General features: G+C 46.7%; 1 protein-coding gene across 1 annotated transcript in view; it reads left to right on the top strand.

Moving 5' to 3' along the window:
- GGA3 (golgi associated, gamma adaptin ear containing, ARF binding protein 3) overlaps nt 1-23305 on the top strand; it is a 525496-nt gene that overhangs the window by 55261 nt on the left and 446930 nt on the right. The window lies entirely within an intron of this gene.

Below are 23305 nucleotides of genomic sequence, written 5' to 3'. Positions count from 1 at the left end.
CAAGCTGTTGTGGCAACCTTAAGTAAAAGGTACAGTCTTCAAATATTAAGAGAGGTGCTGATACTGGGTATAAATCCATTATGGTCTGGGTACACGAAATTGGGCAGAACTATGAGAAGCCTTGCTAGGATTGTGCAAAATATCTTATAATCTTTATTCAAGATGACAAGATGCCTGTAGGATGACACATCCATTACATCTTTCCCTTGTTTGGTGAAGGGAGCAATGAGTGCCTTGTTCATGGTAGAAGGCAATATTCCAGCTTCCGCTGTTGTCTTATACAGCTGCACTAATTTAAGAACCAGAAGCTTGGGATATGTTTTTTAAATTTCAGTAGAATGGACATCTGAACTGAGGGACTTGCCACTTGCAAGCTCCTGGATATCACCTTGATCCCTTGGTCTGTAATTTGCTCATTCATGGCTTCCCTGTGTTCCAGAAGGACACTAGGCAAATTAAGACCACTGAGAAATCCCATATGTGCCACATCAGTGGCATCGGTGGAAGGGACTATAGAGCTTAGGTAATCTTTGAGAAAAACTGGAGAATACACTATAGTGTTGGGGTAGAGACACATTGAGGAGACTGGAACCCTTGTTTGGTCCTGCTCATTTGCTTCTCAACGTAAAATGCCTGCTAGAAACCTCCAGTGTAGCTCTGAATCTTCAGGGGTAGTGGAATGGAGGTTCCAGGTCAGAACTGGGAAGATGGACTGACCCCAATGCGGTTTCAATAATAATGGGTCATGGTCAGAAACTGCCTTCCCCATATACTCAGAAAACGATGCTAGCAGCTGTAACAAGGTATTAGAACAGATATTGTCTGATCTGATGTGGAGATCATGTGGGAGTGAATAAAAAGAGTATACCTTACTACCTGAATTCCCTGTCCTCCAGAAATCTGGATGTCACCAATGTAAAAGCCACTGTTCCAGTGCTTCCGCATTGTGACTAGTTAGGAGTATGTGACATTCAAGGGTAAAATCTGTCATAAGTTACATCAATCATGCTGTTAAAGTCACCAATATTATCCATGGGATGTGTGCTCATTTCACCAAGGCTATAGACAGCTTTGACAAGAGTAATGGCTGATCTGTGTTGAGGAAGTAAATATTTCCCAAAAGGCCATTGTGTGGTTGAGGCTATGTGCAACTAGTGTATATCACCCTTTCTATCTAGTGTAGTGTCTCAAGGCACGGAGGGAAAGCCAAGCCTGACCCAAGTCGGCACTTCCCCTCTGCAGATGCAGAATACCCAGTGTATAAGCACTGTCCTCTCCATCCTTTCTGCAGTTTGGTACCTTTAACACCTGTTAAGTGATATTCCTGAATAAATACAATCTGTGTATCTGTATACTGTGCATTTCTTTCATAGAAAGTTTCAGCCATTAAAGTTAGGAGAAACCAATGGTAGTGTAAAAACAACATTCTGATGTATACAACTACCTGTGGATTCCTCACCTAATGAATACTCCCATTGCGCCAGCATTCGACGGAAATCTTCTTCCTAGCTTCTGCACGTCGACGAGGACGTAACATTTGCCCACGCGACGCCGTCTGACGTCAGACAGGCAATAAGAGGTCCTCGGCGACGTGCCGACGTCAGTTCCCTTTTTTCCGTGCCATTCGAAACGGTTATCTTCGAGGGAGCTACTGTTGCTGTTCGGCAGTTACAGTGTGTTTTTGGCTGTGTGTTTTTTCTCTGAGGTTACTATGTCTCAGAGGAAGTCTGGTTTTAAGCCCTGTCGAGAATGTGGGGGCAAAATGTCGGTTACTGACCCACATTCGGACTGTTTGTGGTGTTTGAGTTCCGACCATGATGTGGCCAGGTGTGATTCATGTCAGCACATGAATCTGAAAGCCCTGAAGGAGCGAGAGGCCAAACTTTTTATGGTGAAGTCGAAGAGAAAGGAGAAGAGGCACCATAGAAAATCCTCCTCGCCGAAGTCTCATCGACGTCATCGAGACTCCCGGCGCCGTCGGGAATCACGGCGCTGGTCGAGTAAGGAGAGGTCTCGGTCGAGATCGACTCGGCGTCGAAAGACTTGGGAGGTCAGTCCCACAGTCACTCCTCATCCATCGACGCCGTTGCCTTCTCCAGCCTCGCCGACTTCGCCCGGGTCTTCGGGCCAGCCGCCTTCAGTATTTGAGGTGCCACAGCCTCAAATGTTCTCACCGACGTTGCAGACGTCGAGGCCGGCGTCGGTGTCGCCTTCGATCCAGGCACCCCAGTATCCGGCTTTTCCGGCCCCTGGAGCCGATAATACCGCATTTTTAAATGCAATGTTTTCCATCTTTCAGCAGATGGCTCCAGGTGGCGCACCGGCTGGGCCTTCGGGTCCTTTGGCTTTCAGTTTGGGTACTCCGGCTCCGCTGCGACCAGCACCCTTCATGCCCTTTCTCCCCTTTGGGAACGTGGGCTCGGCGCCGGTGTCGGCTCCGGTGGCTTCAGAGGCTTCGGCTACGGAGGTTTCGGCTCCATCGCCTTCGGTGTTTCGGCCAGTGACGCCGTCTGGGCCTTCTGCGACTCTGAGGCAGTCTTCTCTTCATCCGACTCCTGGTTCGGCGCGAAGCTACCTGTGGCGCCTGTTGACCCGGCGTCGGACGGATCCGGTGATCGGCGTCGTTCTTCGACATCTGCTGACGCCATATCGACGCCGAGGATTGAGAGGATGCATTCGAGGAGACGTGCTCTCCGTCTCTTGGAAGAACAAGAGTATCAGCAGGTCCTGGAGGAAGGAGAGATTGAGGACTCTGGCGAGGGTCTTCATGGGCTGGACACAGCTAGTGGCCTTGATACTTCCCCTGAGTGGGACTTGTCATCTCCAGGGGAGTATACTGAAGAGGCGGCCACTTTTCATGCTGTGATAAAGAAGGCAGCTAACTTCCTGGAACTGCCTTTGCCGGTAACTGAGGCGAAGCAAAATCTGCTGACTGAGGTTTTACATCCGGCCTCTACATCAGCAGAACCTCTTTTGCCATTTAACGAGGCGCTGCTGGAACCTGTGTTGGAGGTCTGGAAGAAGCCGGTATCTTCCTCGGCTGTCAATAGGTCTGTGGCCAGGAGGTATCGGGCTGCACCAACTGACCCTGGCTTTCTTTCCAGACACCCTACGCCTGAAAGCTTGGTGGTCCAGGCTTCCTGTTCGACAAGATCTGCGCCTGGATCTTTTCCATCAGTGCCGGCGGACAGGGACTCCAAAAAGATGGATATGCAATCAAAGAAAGTGTTCTCGTCATGTAGCATGGCGTTAAAGCCCACCAATGCTACGTGTATTTTGGGGAGGTACATTTATGCTCTGATGGACGAGATAACATCTACGTATACAGAGGTTCCTCAAGGGCTTTTGAATCTCGTGTCAGACGCTCAAGCTGCTGCAACCCAGGTTATCCAATCTGGGTTGGATACAACTGACTCAGTGGCCAGAGCGATGGGCACGGCTGTGGTTGCGAGAAGACAGGCTTGGCTTCGCAACTCCCTTTTGATGGGGACAAGCTCTTTGGTGCCAAAGCAGATTCGGCTTTGGAGAGGTTTAAGGAGAGCAGGGCCTCGGCCAAGTCGTTAGGACTACAAGCCACTTCTTCTGCCTCCTCCAGATTTTTTAGGAGGTTTCGAGGATTTGGTCGTGGCTCATCCTCCTCCTCCTTTCGGGGGAAATTCCAACAGCCGACCTCTTCTCTCGCCTAAAGATCTTTTAGAGGGAGGGGTAGGGTCCGTACCAGGGGAGCCTCTCAGCAGCACTCTGCCTCTTCCTCTTCCTCTGGAGGGGTGCAGCAGGGGAAGCAGCCTTAGGCTTCCACCAATTCCCACTCACTCCTCTCCTGTAGGGGGAAGGTTACTGTATTTTCTTCACAAGTGGGAGGTTATCACATCAGACGCCTGGGTTACCAGCATTGTGAGAAAAGGCTACACCCTTCCCTTTCGGGAGTTTCCACCCCCCATCCCGCCCCGCCCTTCTTATTGTTCAGAAGAATACCTCCTGTTGTTAGAACAGGAGGTTCAAGTCCTCCTTTTAAAGGGCGCAGTGGAGTTGGTTCCAGAGCAGGAAAAGGGTCAAGGTTGTTATTCAAGGTACTTCCTGATTCCCAAGAAGGATGGTCGGTTGAGACCAATCCTGGACCTGAGGATGTTGAATTGGTTCCTCAAACAGGAAAAGTTCAAGATGCTGACCCTAGCTCAGGTGCTTTTGGCGTTGAACAAGGGAGATTGGATGGTGTCTGTCGACTTGCAGGATGCTTATTTTCATATCCCGATACTCAAGTCGCACAGGAAGTATCTCCGGTTTGTGGTAGGGTCGCAGTACTATCAGTTTGTGGTCCTCCCGTTTGGTCTTACTTCAGCACCTCGAGTCTTCACGAAGGTGATGTCGGTGGTTGCGGCAGAGCTCAGAAGGAAGGGGATAGCAGTATTTCCTTACCTGGACGACTGGTTGATCAAAGCCAAGTCCCCGGAGCTTGTGTTGCATCATCTGCAGTCGACAACCCAGTTGTTGTTCGACCTGGGCTTTTCGGTGAACGTGCCCAAATCTCACCTAGAGCCCTCTCAATGCCTCCTGTTGATAGGGGCAGTACTGGATACAACATTGAATCGAGCCTTTCCTCCGCCTCAGCGTATTCAAGACATTCAGGCGTTGGTTCCAATGTTTCAAAGTGGAGCAGTCATTCCAGTCCTCAAGGTCCTACGTCTGCTCGGTCTGTTTGCCTCCTGCATACTGTTGGTCACGCATGCTCGCTGGCACATGAGGGCTCTTCAGTGGTGCCTCCAAAGGCAGTGGTCTCAACACAAAGGAGATCTCGAAGGTTCTGTCAAGATCTCCAGAGATGCTGCCACGGATTTGAAGTGGTGGATTGCGGACGACAATCTTTCCCGGGGAAGGCCGTTCATGCAGCCTCCACCAGTGACCACGGTCATAACGGATGCTTCCACTCAAGTTGGGGAGCTCATTTGGGGGCCTGGAGATCAAAGGGCTTTGGTCTCCAGGGGAACAGATGTTTCATATCAATCTGTTAGAGTTACGGGCTGTACGTCTGGCTCTCAAGGCCTTCCTCCCATCCCTTCGCGGTCAGTCGGTTCAGGTCCTGACGGACAATACTACCGCGATGTGGTATATAAACAAACAGAGAGGAGTGGGGCCGTACCTTCTCTGCAGAGAAGCTCTTCGGCTATGGTCCTGGGCAAAGGACCATCAGATTTGCTTGGTAGCAAATCATCTGGCCGGAGTCTTGAATGTACGTGCGGACAGTCTCAGTCGACATTTCTCGGCCGACCACGAGTGGCGTCTCCATCCAGATCAAGTCCGTCTAATCTTCCAGATGTGGGGGTTTCCTCGGATAGATCTGTTTGCCACCCGGGAGAACTCGCACTGCCCGTTATTCTGCAGCCTCCAGTATCCGGTGCAGGTAGCGTTGGGGGACGCGTTTCAGAGAACCTGGTGCGACCAGTTGCTTTATGCGTTTCCCCCCCATACCCTTGATTCCTCGAGTGTTGAGGAAAATACGCCAAGACCGGGCCCAAGTAATCTTAATTGCTCCGGATTGGCCAAGGAGGTTGTGGTATTCCGACCTTCTTCAACTCTCAATGTGCCCTCCGCTCCGTCTCCCTCTCAGGGCAGACCTCCTCTCGCAGTCGCAGGGGCAGGTTTTACACCCCAACCTCCAGAGCCTGCACCTTCATGCCTGGGGATTGAACGGGGCAACCAGAGTTCCTTTTCTCTCCCGCCTGATGTAGTGGATGTTATCTTAGTGGCCAGGTGACACTCCACTAAATCTATCTACGCTAATAGGTGGTCTAAATTTGTGGTATGGTGTGGAGAGAGGCAGATTGATCCCTTACGTGCTCATTTGTCGGATGTTTTATCCTTTGCTTTGTCTTTAGCACAGGGGGGTTGTGCAGTGGCTACTGTTAAGGGTTACTTGTCTGCCTTGTCAGCCTTTATTTGTCTTCCAGACCAGCCTTCATTATTTAAATCTCCTATAGTACTTAGATTCTTGAAGGGCCTTATGAATAAATTTCCTCCAAATCCTTTCGTTATGCCTCAATGGGATTTGTCCTTGGTCCTAACTTTCCGTATGGGGTCCCCTTTTGAGCCTATGCATTCTTGCCCCTTAAGATTGTTAGTTCTTAAAACAGTTTTCCTGGTTGCTATAACATCTGCAAGGAGAGTGAGTGAGTTGCAGGCTTTATCGGTAAAACCCCCTTATACAACTTTTTATGGGGATAAGGTGGTGTTGAGGACCAAGGCTGCTTTCCTTCCGAAGGTTGTTTCACCCTTTCATTTGGCACAGACAATTACTCTGTCCACGTTTTATCCTCCGCCTCATCCTTCAAAGGAAGAAGAGAGACTACACCGCTTGGACCCAAAGAGGGCGTTAAGCTTCTACATAGACAGGACGAAGGATTTCAGGCTGGAGGATCAGCTTTTCATCGGATACGTGGGAAAGAGGAGAGGAAAGGCAGTCCACAAGAGAACACTCTCCAGGTGGGTTGTTCTTTGCATTAAAATGTGTTACTCTTTGGCAAAGAAGGATCCTCCTGATGGTATTAGAGCTCATTCCACCAGAGCTAAGTCGGCCACTTCAGCCTTGGCCAGGGGTGTTTCAGTGGTCGACATCTGCAAGGCCGCAATTTGGTCGTCCCTTCACACTTTTGCAAAACATTACTGTTTGGACTCTGAGGTCAGAAGGGATGGCCATTTTGCACGGTCAGTGCTGCAGGATTTCTTGGTTTGACCTTTCAGGCACCCACCACCGAGCGCGGTACTGATTTGGGACTCTATTCATTAGGTGAGGAATCCACAGGTAGTTGTATCCATCAGAAGAACGAGTTACTTACCTTCGGTAACGACTTTTCTGGTGGATACATAAGCTACCTGTGGATTCCTCACGGTCCCACCCGCCTCCCCGTTGCCTGTTTGGTCTAACCAAGTAATTCTTGAGTGTGCTCCTCTTGGCTTTGAGGATTGGTATAGATTATGTATATATTTGTATATGTATATATGTGTTCGATGGCATGTGTAGCTGCAGATACACATGCTGTGCACAGTCCGCCGTCTGGTGTTGGGCTCGGAGTGTTACAAGTTGTTTTTCTTCGAAGAAGTCTTTTCGAGTCACGAGACCGAGGGACTCCTCCCCTTTCGGTTCCATTGCGCATAGGCGTCGACTCCATCTTAGATTGTTTTTTTTCCGCCATCGGGTTCGGACGTGTTCCTTTTCGCTCCGTGTTTCGGGTCGGAAAGTTAGTTAGAATCTCGGAAAAAATTGTCGGTATTGTTTCGTTCGGTATCGGGTTAGTTAGAACAAATCGACACCGAATCTTGAAGAGCTCCGGTGGCCCTTTGGGGTAATTTCGATCCCCGGTCGGGGCCTGGTCGGCCCAACCGCGTGCGACTTCAAGACTGATGGAACGGACCCCGTTCCGCTTCTGTCCTAAATGCCATAGCAAATATCCGTATACGGATCAACATCTGGTCTGTAACTTGTGCCTGTCCCCGGAGCACAAGGAGGATACGTGTGAAGCCTGTCGAGCGTTTCGGTCGAGGAAGACGCTCAGAGACCGAAGAGCCAGAAGATTACAAATGGCGTCCACGCCGACAGGACAACATCGGTTCGAGGACGAAGAGGAAGCGTTCTCCATCCCCGAGTCGGATTCGGGGGAATCCGACACCGAAGACATAACAACCGTGAGTAAGACGTCGAAAATTAGGACTCACGAAAAGTCCACAAAAGCCCAGGGGACGCCACTGCCAACAGGCCATGGCTTAACCCAAAAACTAGGTGACCGAGCCAAGGCACCGAAAAAGGGCATGCTGGTGTCGAAGTCATCCGACTCCGGTCGTGATACCGCCACACAGCAACCTCGGAGCCGAGACACCGGCTCCGAGAAAATTCGGCGCAGAGACAGCGGCACCGAAGATGTTCGGCACCGAGATACCGCGCCAAAATCAAAGAAATCTTCTTCGGAGCCTAAAAAGCCTACCGAAACGGTTTCGGTACCGAAAAAATCCTCGGAACCGAAAATTAGTTCCTATACAGAGGAACAAGGACTAAACACCCAATTGCATAGATTTGGTGAAGAACTTCAAACTGTAGAAACTGACTACACTCAAAGGAGGCTTCACATCCACGAAAAACACAGGGAAGATAACCACTCTTCCCCCAATCAAGATGAAAAGAAAACTTGTTTTCCAACAAGGGGACAAGCAACCACAAGCAAAGGTGGTAAAGAAAGTAACACCACCACCTTCTCCACCACAATCAACACATGCATCACCGGCGCAAACTCCACCACTAACGCACTCACCAGCTCATACCACAATGAGCCAGGATGATCCCGATGAATGGGACCTCTACGACGCCCCAGTGTCTGACAATAGTCCAGACTCATATCCAACTAAACCGTCACCACCTGAGGACAGTACATCATATGCACAGGTGGTCGCAAGGGCAGCCGAATTCCACAATGTCTCACTACATTCGGAACCTATTGAGGATGACTTTCTCTTTAACACCCTGTCATCCACCCATAGCCAGTATAAGGCCCTCAAAACAGATATTTCAGGAGCCAGTTAAAGGCAGAGCCATAACTCCAAGGGTGGAGAAAAAATATAAGGCACCCCCCACAGACCCAATATTTCTTACAACACAACTAACACCGGACTCAGTAGTTGTGGGGGCAGCTCGTAAAAGAGCCAACTCGCATACATCAGGCGACGCACCACCTCCAGACAAGGAGAGCCGCAAGTTTGATGCAGCGGGAAAAAGGGTTGTAGCACAAGCAGCAAATCAGTGGCGTATCGCCAACTCGCAAGCACTCTTGGCAAGATACGACAGGGCTCATTGGGATGAAATGCAACATCTCATCGAACACCTTCCCAAGGAGTTCCAAAAAAGAGCGCAACAAGTGGTGGAAGAGGGACAAAGTATCTCGAACAATCAGATACGGTCTTCCATGGATGCAGCCGATACAGCTGCAAGGACAATAAACTCTGCAGTCACAATACGGAGGCACGCTTGGCTGCGCACTTCTGGGTTCAAACCCGAAATCCAACAGGCTGTGCTCAATATGCCGTTTAATGAAAAGCAATTGTTTGGCCGGAGGTGGACACTGCCATTGAAAAACTGAAAAAGGACACCGATACAGCCAAAGCCATGGGCGCACTCTACTCCCCGCAGAGCAGAGGCACATTTCGGAAGACACCTTTTAGGGGAGGGTTTCGGGGGCAACCCACAGAAACCAACACTTCACAGACAAGACCACCTACCTACCAGGGTCAATATCAAAGGGGAGGTTTTCGGGGACAATATAGAGGAGGCTAATTCCCAAGAAGTCGGGGAAAATTTCAAGGTCCCAAAACCCCTCAAAATAAACAGTGACTCACAAGTCACACAACCCCATCACACAACACCAGTGGGGGGAAGACTAAGCCAATTCTACGAATCTTGGGAAGAAATAACAACAGACACTTGGGTCTTAGCAATTATCCAACATGGCTATTGCATAGAATTTCACAAATTCCCTCCAAACGTCCCACCGAAAACACACAATATGTCAAAACAGCATATAGATCTTCTAGGACTAGAAGTTCAAGCATTACTACAAAAAGACGCAATAGAGTTAGTACCAAACCTACAGAAAAACACAGGAGTTTACTCACTGTATTTTCTAATACCAAAGAAGGACAAAACTCTGAGGCCAATACTGGATCTCAGAACACTAAATACCTACATCAAATCAGACCACTTTCACATGGTCACATTACAAGACGTAATCCCACTGCTCAAACAGCAAGACTACATGACAACATTAGACCTAAAGGATGCGTATTTCCACATACCGATACATCCTTCCCACAGGAAATACCTAAGGTTCGTATTCAAAGGAATACATTACCAATTCAAAGTGTTGCCATTCGGAATAACAACTGCGCCAAGAGTCTTTACAAAATGCCTGGCAGTAGTAGCTGCACATATCAGAAGGCAGCAGATACACGTGTTACCTTACTTAGACGACTGGTTAATCAAGACCAACACGCTAACAAAATGTTCACGTCAAACAAAGTATGTCATACAGACCCTTCACAAGCTGGGTTTCTCCATCAACTATGCAAAGTCACACCTTTTGCCGTGTCAAACACAGCAATACTTAGGAGCGACAATCAACACAACAGAAGGGATAGCCACTCCAAGTCCACAAAGGGTTCAAACATTTCACAAAGTGATACAGGCCATGTATCCAACACAAAAGATACAAGCAAAGATGGTATTAAAACTCCTAGGCATGATGTCTTCATGCATAGCCATTGTCCCAAACGCAAGATTGCACATGCGGCCCTTACAACAATGCCTAGCATCACAATGGTCACAGGCACAGGGTCAACTTCTAGATCTGGTGTTGATAGACCGCCAAACATACATCTCGCTTCTATGGTGGAACAGTACAAATTTAAACAAAGGGCGGCCTTTCCAAGACCCAGTGCCACAATACGTCATAACAACGGATGCTTCCATGACGGGGTGGGGAGCACACCTCAATCAACACAGCATCCAAGGACAATGGGACATACATCAAAGGAAGTTTCACATAAATCACTTAGAACTGTTAGCAGTATTTCTAGCGTTGAAAGCATTTCAACCCATGATAACCCACAAATACATTTCTGTCAAAACAGACAACATGACAACAATGTATTATTTAAACAAACAGGGGGGGGGACACTCGACACAGTTGTGTCTCCTAACACAAAAAATATGGCATTGGGCAATCCACAACCACATTCGCCTAATAGCACAATTTATTCCAGGGATCCAGAACCAGCTAGCAGACAATCTCTCTCGGGATCACCAACAAGTCCACGAATGGGAAATTCACCCCCAAATACTGAACACTTACTTTCAAATTTGGGGAACACCTCAAATAGATCTATTTGCAACAAAAGAAAACGCAAAATGCCAAAACTTCGCATCCAGGTTTCCACACCATCAATCCCAAGGCAATGCTCTATGGATGAATTGGTCAGGGATATTTGCGTACGCTTTTCCCCCTCTCCCTCTCCTTCCATATCTAGGAAACCGATTGAGTCAAAACAAACTCAAACTCATACTAATAGCACCAACATGGGCAAGACAACCTTGGTATACAACACTACTAGACCTGTCAGTAGTACCTCATGTCAAGCTACCCAACAGACCAGATCTGTTAACACAACACAAACAACAGATCAGGCATCCAAACCCAGCATCGCTGAATCTAGCAATTTGGCTCCTGAAATCCTAGAATTTGGACACTTAGACCTCACACAAGAGTGTATGGAGGTCATAAAACAAGCTAGAAAACCTTCCACTAGACACTGCTATGCAAATAAATGGAAAAGATTTGTTTGTTACTGCCATGATAATCAAATTCAACCATTGCACGCATCTCCAAAAGATGTAGTAGGATATTTACTACGTTTGCAAAAATCAAATCTAGCTTTCTCTTCCATAAAGATACATCTCACCGCAATATCTGCTTACCTGCAGACTACTCATTCAACTTCCCTATTTAGAATACCTGTCATTAAAGCGTTTATGGAAGAGAATTATACCACCAAGGACACCACCTGTTCCTTCATGGAACCTCAACATTGTCTTAACAAGGCTCATGGGTCCACCTTTCGAACCCATGCATTCTTGTGAAATGCAATACTTAACGTGGAAAGTTGCATTTCTCATTGCCATCACATCTCTAAGAAGAGTGAGTGAGATTCAGGCATTTACCATACAAGAACCATTTATTCAAATACACAAGAATAAGATAGTTCTAAGAACAAATCCAAAATTCTTACCAAAGGTTATCTCACCGTTCCACTTGAATCAAACAGTAGAATTACCAGTGTTCTTCCCAGAGCCAGATTCGGTAGCTGAAAGAGCACTACATACATTAGACATCAAGAGAGCACTAATGTACTACATTGACAGAACAAAACAAATTGGGAAGACAAAACAACTATTTATTGCCTTTCAAAAACCTCATACAGGAAATCCAATTTCAAAACAAGGCATTGCTAGGTGGATAGTTAAGTGTATTCAAACCTGCTATCTTAAAGCAAAAAGAGAGCTGCCTATTACACCAAAGGCACACTCAACCAGAAAGAAAGGAGCTACCATGGCCTTTCTAGGGAATATTCCAATGAACGAAATATGTAAGGCAGCAACCTGGTCTACGCCTCATACATTTACCAAGCACTACTGTGTAGATGTGTTCACTGCACAACAAGCCACAGTAGGTCAGGCTGTACTAAGAACATTATTTCAAACTACTTCAACTCCTACAGGCTGAACCACTGCTTTTGGGGAGATAACTGCTTACTAGTCTATGCACAGCATGTGTATCTGCAGCTACACATGCCATCGAACGGAAAATGTCACTTACCCAGTGTACATCTGTTCGTGGCATGAGTCGCTGCAGATTCACATGCGCCCACCCGCCTCCCCGGGAGCCTGTAGCCGTTTAGAAGTAGATCTTAAACAATTGTACATTTGTAAATATATTACTTTAAACCTTTATTATGTACATAAGTATTCATTCCATTGCATGGGCGCACTATTACTAATATACACAACTCCTACCTCACCCTCTGCGGGGAAAACAATCTAAGATGGAGTCGACGCCCATGTGCAATGGAACCGAAAGGGGAGGAGTCCCTCTGTCTCGTGACTCGAAAAGACTTCTTCGAAGAAAAACAACTTGTAACACTCCGAGCCCAACACCAGACGGCGGACTGTGCACAGCATGTGAATCTGCAGCGACTCATGCCACGAACAGATGTACACTGGGTAAGTGACATTTTCCATATATATATATATATATATATATATATTTTTATATATAGTTTATATATTTATTTACTTGTTTTAAAAAAAATATATATATTAAATTAGTAGTCCATCTTCTCACAATGATGTGTTGTTTACAATGTCATTAAATATGGCTATTGTCTTTCATCTCAATGGATTATTGTTCTCAGGCACGAAAAAAATGTTGGTACTGACGTCGGCACGTCGGCGAGGACCTCTTATTGCCTGTATGACGTCAGACTGCGTCGAGTGGGCAAATGTGACGTCCTCGTCGACGTGCAGAAGCTAGGAAGAAGATTTCCGTTGAATGCTGGCGCAATGGGAGTATTCATTAGGTGAGGAATCCACAGGTAGCTTATGTATCCACCAGAAAAGTCGTTACCGAAGGTAAGTAACTCGTTCATTTGACACATTGCTAGCTGAAAATATGTTGTCTCCGCTTACCCCAAGTCTATGCCACTAGTACTATTTAATATTTATGAAGAAACCTGCCTCTCTAACTGTCCCAACTCCACAAGACCTGGGCTGAAGGTTAACTACCACTCTCCCAAACTGTAACTTACAACTGAAAATACTGATGGTTTCTCCAGTTATGGTTAAGATCCGGTGAAGGGGATGACACATCCACACCCATGAAGCTAGAGGTTCACAGCCAGCCTGTATGTTGTAGGATATAGATCGTTGGGCAGGTAAAAGCACAATAGCCCTTAGTGCCCAATGTTAGTGCCTGATAAAACGGAAGGTTTTAGATCTAGTAATATAACTGATACTGGTCCTGGTCTGACTCAGCAACCCGAAGCAGGATTGAGGATCTCACCAACACCACAGAGAAAGAGGACAACCATTTTGAGCAGTGAGCTGGTGCAATAAGAAAATCAAACACTTTACAAGGGTAACTTGACATTTACACAGCAGGATTTCAAAAAGATCTGCAAGTGAATTATAAAGCAAATTTTCATACAAGGTCATCTGCTGTTTGAGGTGTGACTGAGAAGAGCCCTCCAGAGCCCACACTATTGAGTGAATTCACAGACTCCTTTTCGGAATCTGTGGAAGCAGAAGTCGCTTGGGAGCTGCCATGGTTAGGGTCATGCAACTCTGAATATGCAGTTATTGCCGCTTTTCTTTCATTTGGGCTTGATCCAGTGAGGGGACATTACTCCGCATTGGAGAACTCTGCAGGATCTTTCATTAATGTCTGTTGGGGCGACTCCATAAATATTGAGCAGATAAGCAGAGGATTTTGATGTAGAGGAGTATTGTTCTGTCCTGTCTCAGGTACCCTAATTTGCATTGATTTTCAGGTTTTCCAGAGGAAGCAGGGAGTACCTCAGCTCCAGTTCTGCAAGTTCCCCTTTGACCCACATGAATGGGAGACGGCTATGTTGTACAGCCAGTGTAGTGTTAAGAAAATTCATTGTCTTGCCTCCTTCAGTCATCAAGTGCCCTACCAATCTGCCCACACTCTGGATAGCATCTTCACTGCTGCAGATCAACATTTTGATCACTACCAATCTAGGCGGAGTACCTGGGGGAGGGCGTTTATTTATGTATACATGTATATGGTATTTGTAGAACGCAAACCTAGCCAAAAGGCAATGTAGCACTGTACAGAGTCAAAGGCAAGCATAAAGTCAACAAGTGAAAATAGAGATTGTGAGTTATAGATGCTTCTTTAAAGAGTTGAGTTTTCAACTCTTTTCTAAATTGGAGAAACACTTGGGCAGCCTTGATAGATATGGGAATGTTGGTCAAGATCCTGGGTGCATAGCTGGAAAAGCCTTGCCGCCTTGTCTTTTTTATTTTTTTTTACACTTATTAGTCTGATGATGTCCTGGTGGTTGTGCCAACAACCATAGAAGATGAGTTTGTCTGCAAGATAAAAGGAGACACTGGTTGTGATGGCTTTGCTTGTCATGCAGCTGGTTTTGATGACAGTGCCATTTAGCCAAATCACAGTGAACTACACAGTGTGCATGGTAGACAGACCAGTCAGTACGATCTCCGTTGCTAACCAGTCTTTCACTTACTGCATTGGTCCGTCCTGCAGACCCACAATGAGGATATTACTGCAACAGGACCAGTCCTCCACATCTTCAGCCCTGCCCTCCGAAAGTCTGACACAATCCATTATGTCATCTACCTGCCTCTGCAAATCTAACATCAGTGGATGTATCTACTATAATGTAGATTTATGTTAGACCGGTCAGCCTTAGGGTGGTCTTTCCCCAAACCTTTGCCTCACTCCTTCATTTTTGCTGATCTCGATCTTGTTGGCCATATGACTCAGCACACTTTACCACTGCTAACCAGTACTGAAGTGCTTGTGCTTTCTCCTTTAAACATGATGGAATTGGCTTACACCCAGTTGGCATATTCAGTTTACTTGTAAGTCCCTAGTAAAGTGGTACTACCTGTGCCCAGGGCCAGTAATTTATATGCTATTAGTGGGCCTACAGCATTCATTGTGACACCCACTTAACCTTTTAAACATGCATAAGGCCTGCCATTGCAGCCAGTGTGTACAATTGTAAGCTGCAATTTCCTTGCAAAATAAACATTTTGCAAGCCTAAACCTTCCTTTTTTGGTTGAGCTTTCAAGACCTCTTGTATATACTTCTTTGTGGGCTCTCTGCTTTTTCATTGGTTTGTTTCAGTGTCCTTAAAAAATCCTATCTTGCTAGTGGTAAATCCTTCCTCTTTGTCCCACATTTTTCTCAGTTGTACACTCCCCTGGAGCATGGCCCCCCGTACTTGTACCCTTCTACATGTGCCACTGTAGCATGTGCTTAGGGACTACTTTTTTTCTTAGGCTAAGAACATTTGACCAGAGCGCTGGATGTTTTCAGTGGCTCCAGTCCGTTTCTGTAAGCAGGGCTGTAAATCGTGTTTTTCACTGGTTACGTGTGCTGTGCATTCAAAGACCAAGGTCAAATGTTAGAGGCTGCTTTATTCGGGGCGCCTGCCCCCCCAGCACCCTTCTGCCACGGCGCAAAGACAGTCATGAACACAACCATGTTTTCATTGATTTCCTTCTGCGCTGCAGATGCGTAGAGAAAATCTTTTTAGTTGCAATATTTAATGTATATTTCCCCAATTTACGATGGCCGCTGCACATCATGCGCGATGACGTTATTAACGTCACGATGAGGCCATCTCTCTTCCTTCACCGTTGCTTGTTGTTTCTGTGACCTTTTCCAGTAGTTCTTGGTCTGGGGATGGTAGCAAATGCAGACCAGCTGCTGTTCACGCTGTGACCTGACCCTCAACTTATTCTGGTATGCTCTAATTTACTCTTGTTGTTATTCTGAAGGCATTAGTTTGCTTTTTTTGCTCAAAATTCCTCTCAGGTTTCTTTTCACTACGGTTGAAAGTGGGTGCTCTACAAATCATGGGGAGAGAAGTGAGGTGGACAAGCAGAGGTGCTAAGCTCTGTAAGGACTCCAGAAATGAGGCATCTGTCTACATGTAGTGAATATGTATTTACCCCACCACCAATTTCTGCTTAGGGGAGAACAGTTCTGTAATGGATGCGCTGCTTTCCTAACCACATAAATGTGCCCACGCACGTCTTCTCCAGGCACACACTTCCTGCATATCACCAGCTCAGGCGCACACTTCCTGCATGTTTGTCCCTGTTCCAGATCCTAACTGCCCGTCCCAGCACTTTTTGCAGTTCTCACCATCACCACTGTGGCACAACCTATTTCTATTTCTATGTGCATTGAAGCTGGCATCATGCCTTGTATGCATCTTAACATGCCCACCAGCCACTGTGGATATGCTGCACAAACTGAGCAAGAGCCCTGGGCATGCTGCCAGGAAACCTACTCCAGCACACCATTTGCATGCACAAAACCATTTCTTATAATCACACGCACTCACAAATGCATCCAGTTGTTCCTCCGAGACCACCCACATGCACCCTGTCACACTTATACCCATGCACATCCCCTGCCCCACTCTTCGATCTCCTATACACTTACTCCTTGTGCCGTGGGAAGTACAAAGCCCTTTAGTTCTTCTGTCTGTCTTTTGTTGCATCTCTCACCCTGCTCTACCCCTGTTGTGTCTGCCATAGTCCTGCTGCCTTTCTAGAAGCACTGCAGTCAGAAAGATCCAAGCCTGACCCACTTTAACAAGCATCAGCAGGCAGACCCCTACACTGACTCAGACAGGGTTCTGGGGTGGGAGGTCAGACAGGATGTAGTGGGTTACGAGTCACCCACAGTGTCTGAGTCAAAAGTCAAACTCACTGATGTTAGGAGACGTTTTAACCTCAGCTTCTCCAGCTTAAGCTGAAGCACAAATAAAAGGAGCTGACTTTAGGAGATGGTCTGTGAATGGGAAACTGCTGCGCCAGGCTGAAAGGTCTACAATCTGTCTTTCTGAGCTACCTGAATGTAACTGAGGCATCTCTTCTACCTCGTGTTTACAGTCTCAGCAACTGTTCATGTGTTTAGCAACTCGTACTGAACAGAGCATGCGTAAATTAACAAACTAGAGCCTGGTCTCACAATATTCAAAAGACACCTTTTTCATCTGCTGTTAGCCAAGACCTTTTGATTTTACTAAACTTGTACATATCACATTCTTTTAGGGGCTTTTGGACCACTCTTTTTATCCATTGAACTGTTACTGTTACATTTTCTTTTTTTGCTGCAGATAGAGAAAGAAGGTAAATGGAACTGCTTTAGTTATATGTGAGGCCACTGGAATTATGTGGCAGGAAAACACCAAATAAGGAGGCAGAGTTGACCAATTTATGTGGCAAGAAAAGTCCAGTTATGAATTTACAATGCCAGTAGTTCTAATGCAAGCAAATGCATGACCTATTGCATCGCAAATGCTTGTTACTAAATGTCACCCCTAGGATAGGCCCTAAGCAGCCCATAGGGCAGGGTGCAGTGTATTTAAAAAGTTGGAAATGTACTTTTACGTTTCCGGCTAGTGAAAAACTCTTACATTTGTTTTTCATTACTGCAAAGTCTGACTTTCCCATAGGATAACACTGGGATAACTTATTACATCTAATAAGTGATAACTTTTAGTTGGAGCAGATAGGAATCCCGAGTTTAGTGTCTAAAGAATTCTAATTTAAAACCCTCTTTTATGGTAAAGTCAGATTTTAAGTCACAATTCTGAAAAAGCAACTTTTAGAGAGTTGGCATTTTCTTGTCCCAACCATTTGGTGCCATCAACCTATATCCTGGGTCACATGACTAGGTGTAGCTGGCAGTTTGTCTCTGTGTAAGGCTGCCTGCAGTGAGAAAAATGGGGAATAGGTGTTGGCAGGATGGGCCATCTCTGACTTGATGAGGGCAAGGAGCTGACACTTACCACACTTGCACGTCACAAAAGCCCTGCTCAGCACACTTACAAAAGTTATGACCTTGGTCTTTTGTGTCCACAGACAAGCTGGGGCCAGGTCAGGGAGGCAGGAAATTCCAAGCACCCCTGGGGCTGGAAGCCTCTAGAAACTTCTCCTACTTCAAAGTAGGCACCAAGTATCAAACAATAAATCATCATTTGTAAAGAGCAGCACTGTCACCTTAGGGGTATCTGGGTGCCAAGGGTGGCAAACCTCCGTGGAACAGCCAGGTCTTGAGTTTCTTTCTGAAGTTTGCCAGGGTGGGTGCTGTTCAGAGGCAGGTTGTTTCAGGTCTTGGTGGCGATGTAGGAGAAGGAGCGGCCCTAGCTACGACAAATGCGATGGGTGTCACAAGGGCAAGAGAGGAGGAGGCCAGGTGTCTTGAAGGTAGATGGAAGTTCGGTCAACTGTTGATGTAGGAGGGTCCTTGATTGTGTAGAGCTTTGTAGGCGTGCATGAGGATCTTGAACTGGCATCTCTACCTGATGGGGAGCCAATGCAGGTGTCTGAGTTTTGGATGATGTGCGTTAGTTTGGGGAGGTCCAGGATAAGTCTGGCTGCCACATTCTGTATGGTCTGGAGTATTTTGAGGAGCTGGGAGGAGATGACTGCATAGAGAGCATTGCTATATGCAAGGCGGGTGGTGACGAGGGCCTGGGTGATGGTTTTTCTGTGTTGACTGGGATCCATCTGAAGATTTTATGGAGCATGCGAAGAGTGTGGAGTCATTAGGAGCCAACTGCATTTACTTGTTGTTAAATGGTTGTTTTGTTGTTGAGGGTGATGCCTAGGTTGCGTGCATGGTCGGTGGATGTGGATGTTGGTCCGAGTTCTTCTGGCCACCAGTTTTGGTCTCAAGCAACAGTGCTCTTCCCAAAGATCAGTACTTCTGTCTTCTGGGAGTTGCATCTGAGGCAGTTGTCTCTTGTCCAGTTGGCTAAGTTGGTCATGGCCTTGCAGAAGTTGGTTTTGCCGTTGGAGGAGTCCTTGGTGAGCGATAGGATTAGCTGAGTGTCGGCAGCGTAGGAGATTACGTTGAGTCTGTGCGATCTGATGACGTCTGTGAGGGAGGTCATGTAGGTGTTGAACAGGGTGGGGCTGAGGGAAGATCCTTGGGGGTACGCTGCATATGATGTCCTTGGATTCAGTGGTGAAGGGAGGCAGCTGAATGCTCTGTGTGTGACCTGCAAGGGAAGAGGCAATCCACTTGAAGGCTTTTTGCTGTTATGCAGCAGAGAGGTAGAGAAAGATCAGGGCCACAGTTTCTCTGCGGTCGAGATATAAATAGACAGCCTTCAGATCCAACTCTTTAGTACACCTCTAGACCTGTGGGAGGCCCAGAAGAACAGCTGTGCTTCTCTGCAAGAAGGACAGCTACTCTGCTGCCCTACTGCCTGTGTGCAAAGGTATGGACCTGCATCTTGAACCCAGGACCACCAGAGTGACTCCAGGGGCTACTTGGCTGGCCTCCTGATTAGATCTTCAGAGATAGAAAAGGCTCAAGCCACCTCGAACCCAGCACCTGGACTCTCTCTGCTGAGGTTACTACCCCTCCATGTAGTGCCACCCCTGGTCCCTTGGAAGTGGGCCGAAATGTGCTCTGCCAGCCCAGATGTGGTCATATGGGCAGAATCAACGCAGTATAATGCATCTCCTCGCAGCCGCTTTGAAACCGCTATTGTGTGAAGCATCCCCAACACAGAACCTTGCATCGCAGCCAGCAGCTTCCTCTGAACCGCTGCTGTGTCTCACATCCTTGCCACAGGCCTTCGCATCCCAAGCCCCTCGTTAATGGCAGTCTTTAAGATGATGTAGGACTTAGCTTTGCAGCCCCGCAACTTCTTCGGAACCGCACGGCGCAACCAATGCATCCTCTTTGGTGGATGTCGCATTGCAAGGCCTTCGTTGATGGCATCCTTTAATGGCGAAGCAGGACTATCACATCCCCGTAGCTCCTAGGAGCCTCATTGTGAGATGCCATCCTTGACATTGGCATTTCACAATGCTGCACAAACCAGGATTTAAGGTACTTGGTCCCTGTAACCCACCCGCGCTCCATAGTGGCCAGCCTCAACTTGTGACTTGGGCCTGGTCTAGCATGATCAGCTAACCACAGTTGGAAGTTTGTGCTTCTAGGCACTATTATAGCTTAAATCTTTAAAATTGCAAATCTCCAGTTCTACTGATTGGATTTCTGTTGTTTGGTTCTCAAATAATTTATGAAGTTTGATTGTGTTTTTCTAAATTGGTGTGGGTTTTTTCTTGTGTTGTAATTTCACTTTGTTACTGTTTGAAGTGGTGCATAAATACTTTACACATTGCCTTCTTCTAAGTTAAGCCTTACTGCTGTGTGCCAAGCTACCAGAGGGTTAAGCACAGGTTATTTTGGGGTTGCTTGTGATTTCACCCTTTCAGAAATTGTAGTTGCTGCTTGAGTAGGATTTCACTTCCCTCAACCAGTAACCAAGTCTCTTACAATTCAATGTTCTTGATCTTTTTTTATCAGCTTATGTAGATCCTCACGCAGAAGCCCCAGGTTGACAGTGACGGCTTCAACGTTAGGCTCCATTGTCTGTTATGGCGTGTAATATCATGTTCATTTTGTCTGAGGGTGGATAATTAGTGGATGATGCATCTTTCTCCAACACTGGGAGCAAGCCACTGAGCCCCTATTGCTTGTGTAAGTCTGATTAGTGCACCGTGTGCATGGGCAGAGAGTTTAATGTAGGGACTGGCAGTCATGAAGGGCTTGCAGTCAGAGGCATGAGCAGCTGATGCCATAAACAGTCCACATAGGCTGTGACCAAACAACTCGCAACCAGCCACCAAGAACAACCCGCCATCAGAGTGCAACCACAGGAGGCAAGGGAGGAGGGTCTCAGAGCCTGCCTTCAGTATGTCCATCTAGCTTTTACAGTGGTCCGCGGTGATGTCCACGATGCAATGAAGAAATGCATGGTGATACCTCTGCACTCTAGAACATTCCCCAGGGGCTAAGGTATTACTGCCAATGTGGTAGAGGCCAGCAATGTCATGGCAGTATTAGTGGGTGGACTCAGTTGGGCCTGTTGGACCAGAGAGAACGTAGGGAGGCAACGCAATGCAGTTCACAATGGCTGCTTAGCCCCTCAGTTCAGACAGGTCTTCAGTGAGGGTCAGTATCACAGAAGCCCATGCCCACACAAGCAATTTGAAATGAATAGAAAAGGGGTGAGAGTCTGCCTACTGGTGAGGGAAGGCCACGACCTCTACCCGTGGTTACAGCAAGTGCCCATTGGCACAACACCAGGTGCCTCTCTGAGCCACTACCTGCTCCACAGGCAGCACCCACCAACACAGGGCCATGAAGGAGTGTCGGGAAAGCAAGACAAAAGGGCACTGGAGCGGCGGTGAGAGGCTGCATTCTTCAGCTTTCAGTGGTGTCAGGCAGCACAGTCCAATTACAGAGTGCAGGTCCCAGTGCCACGTGGAGACACAGGTCCATCCAGCTTCTTGGCTGAATATGACACTCATCCAAATTTCTAATCTCGCCATTAAATAGATAGCTTACCTTGACAAACTGATATGCAGAGAAGAAGTTGTGGCAGCAATACATAGGTTGAAACAAATAAAATACCAGGTAGGCTTACTGCACTATTTCATAAATCCTTTGAGGGCCTTATATTGGGTCTGCTTAACACATTCTCACAGGGCTAGGGAATAATACCTACCCTGCATGAACCAGATGTTTGTCTGGTCCCCAAACTGGGAATAAACCCTAATGTTGGTTGTAAAAGGAAAGGGACTGACCCTTAAATAAATTATCAGGTAGGATGGGTGTTTCCTGTACCTTTAAAATGTACCGTCATTACATCTGTTTTGTCTCTGGGTAAGAGGACAAGTTAGAACCACCAAAATGTGATATGAATTTAGTAGAGTTAAGTAGACTGAATAAGAATCTGAAATTCTGAATGCTAGGCAGTCATGAGTTTGCGGATTCTTACCAGCAGAGAGTTTTAAAGCTTAGCAGTATGCGCAGATGGAGTGAGATAAGTGATCCTGCTTTGTCAACTAGCAAACAGGTGTGCTCACAGTCTAGTCTAGTGCCCTACTGGAAAGGAGGTAGCCAGGTCCTTGTTTTGAAGGAGGAGTACGGCACCTGGGGCCGGATATATCAAACAGGTTTGCATTGTGATTGCAAAAACTGCATTTTGGTATGAATCAAATCCAATTTGCAATTCGGTGACTTCTTACCGAATCGCAAATTGGATTTGCGACTACATACCAATTCGGTATTAGGAAGGGGCGTGTCAAGGGCATCGCAGAGGTATGTATGATTGTTTTGTGACCGTGAATCACAGTTACCACCAATTTCAAATTGGTGATAACCCATTCGCAAAGGGGAAGGGGTGAATGCATGCAAAAACATTTAGGGACCACTGCCTACTCTTAAAAAATGAAAAGAAAACCTTTCATTTTTATTTTTTAAACGCATCCCTTTTCCTTTAAGGAAAACGCGCTGCATTTAAAAAAAAAAAGCAATCACAGACATTGCGAACTGCTGAGCCCAGGAGGCCACCAACCTGTGATTGTAGCCATTCGCAATGGGTCGCAAATTGCGACCTACCTCATGAATATTAATGAACAAATCGCAGTTCGGTAATCACTATTGGGAAACTTGATACATCTGGCCCTTAGTGTACAAAGTGCTTGCTAGAGGAGTGGGCCCTCCTGCCTGAGGCAATACTCTTTAAAAAGGAAAGGAAAGGTACTGGCTACTGATTTTGTTTCCTGCACTGACTTTAGTTTTCACCAGAATGCAGATTTACCTTAACTAAATGAAAGACAAGAGGCGTCTGGCAGGGCAGGGACAGTCTGTTTAATTAAATGCAACAGCCGGGAGAGCGCAGTACAGAGTCTGGGTTTGATGACTGTCTCTCATAGTTACAGAGTTTTGAGTGTCTTATACATTGTCTTGAGTTGAAATAAAACGATTGAGTAGCTTCTTTGAAAAAAGGAATCCGGGCCTAGTCACGCGGCCATAAATCCAACTATCTGATAAAGTGTGCAGGTGGGTCCGGACCTTGCATGGACATAGTGTGGGCCAGTAGATAACGTCCAGA

This window comes from Pleurodeles waltl, chromosome 7 (genome assembly GCF_031143425.1).
Source record: "Pleurodeles waltl isolate 20211129_DDA chromosome 7, aPleWal1.hap1.20221129, whole genome shotgun sequence".
NCBI classification, from domain to species: Eukaryota; Metazoa; Chordata; class Amphibia; order Caudata; family Salamandridae; genus Pleurodeles; species Pleurodeles waltl.
The sequence above is the reverse complement of the archived record's forward strand: the minus strand, read 5'-3'. Positions and strand labels throughout refer to the sequence as shown.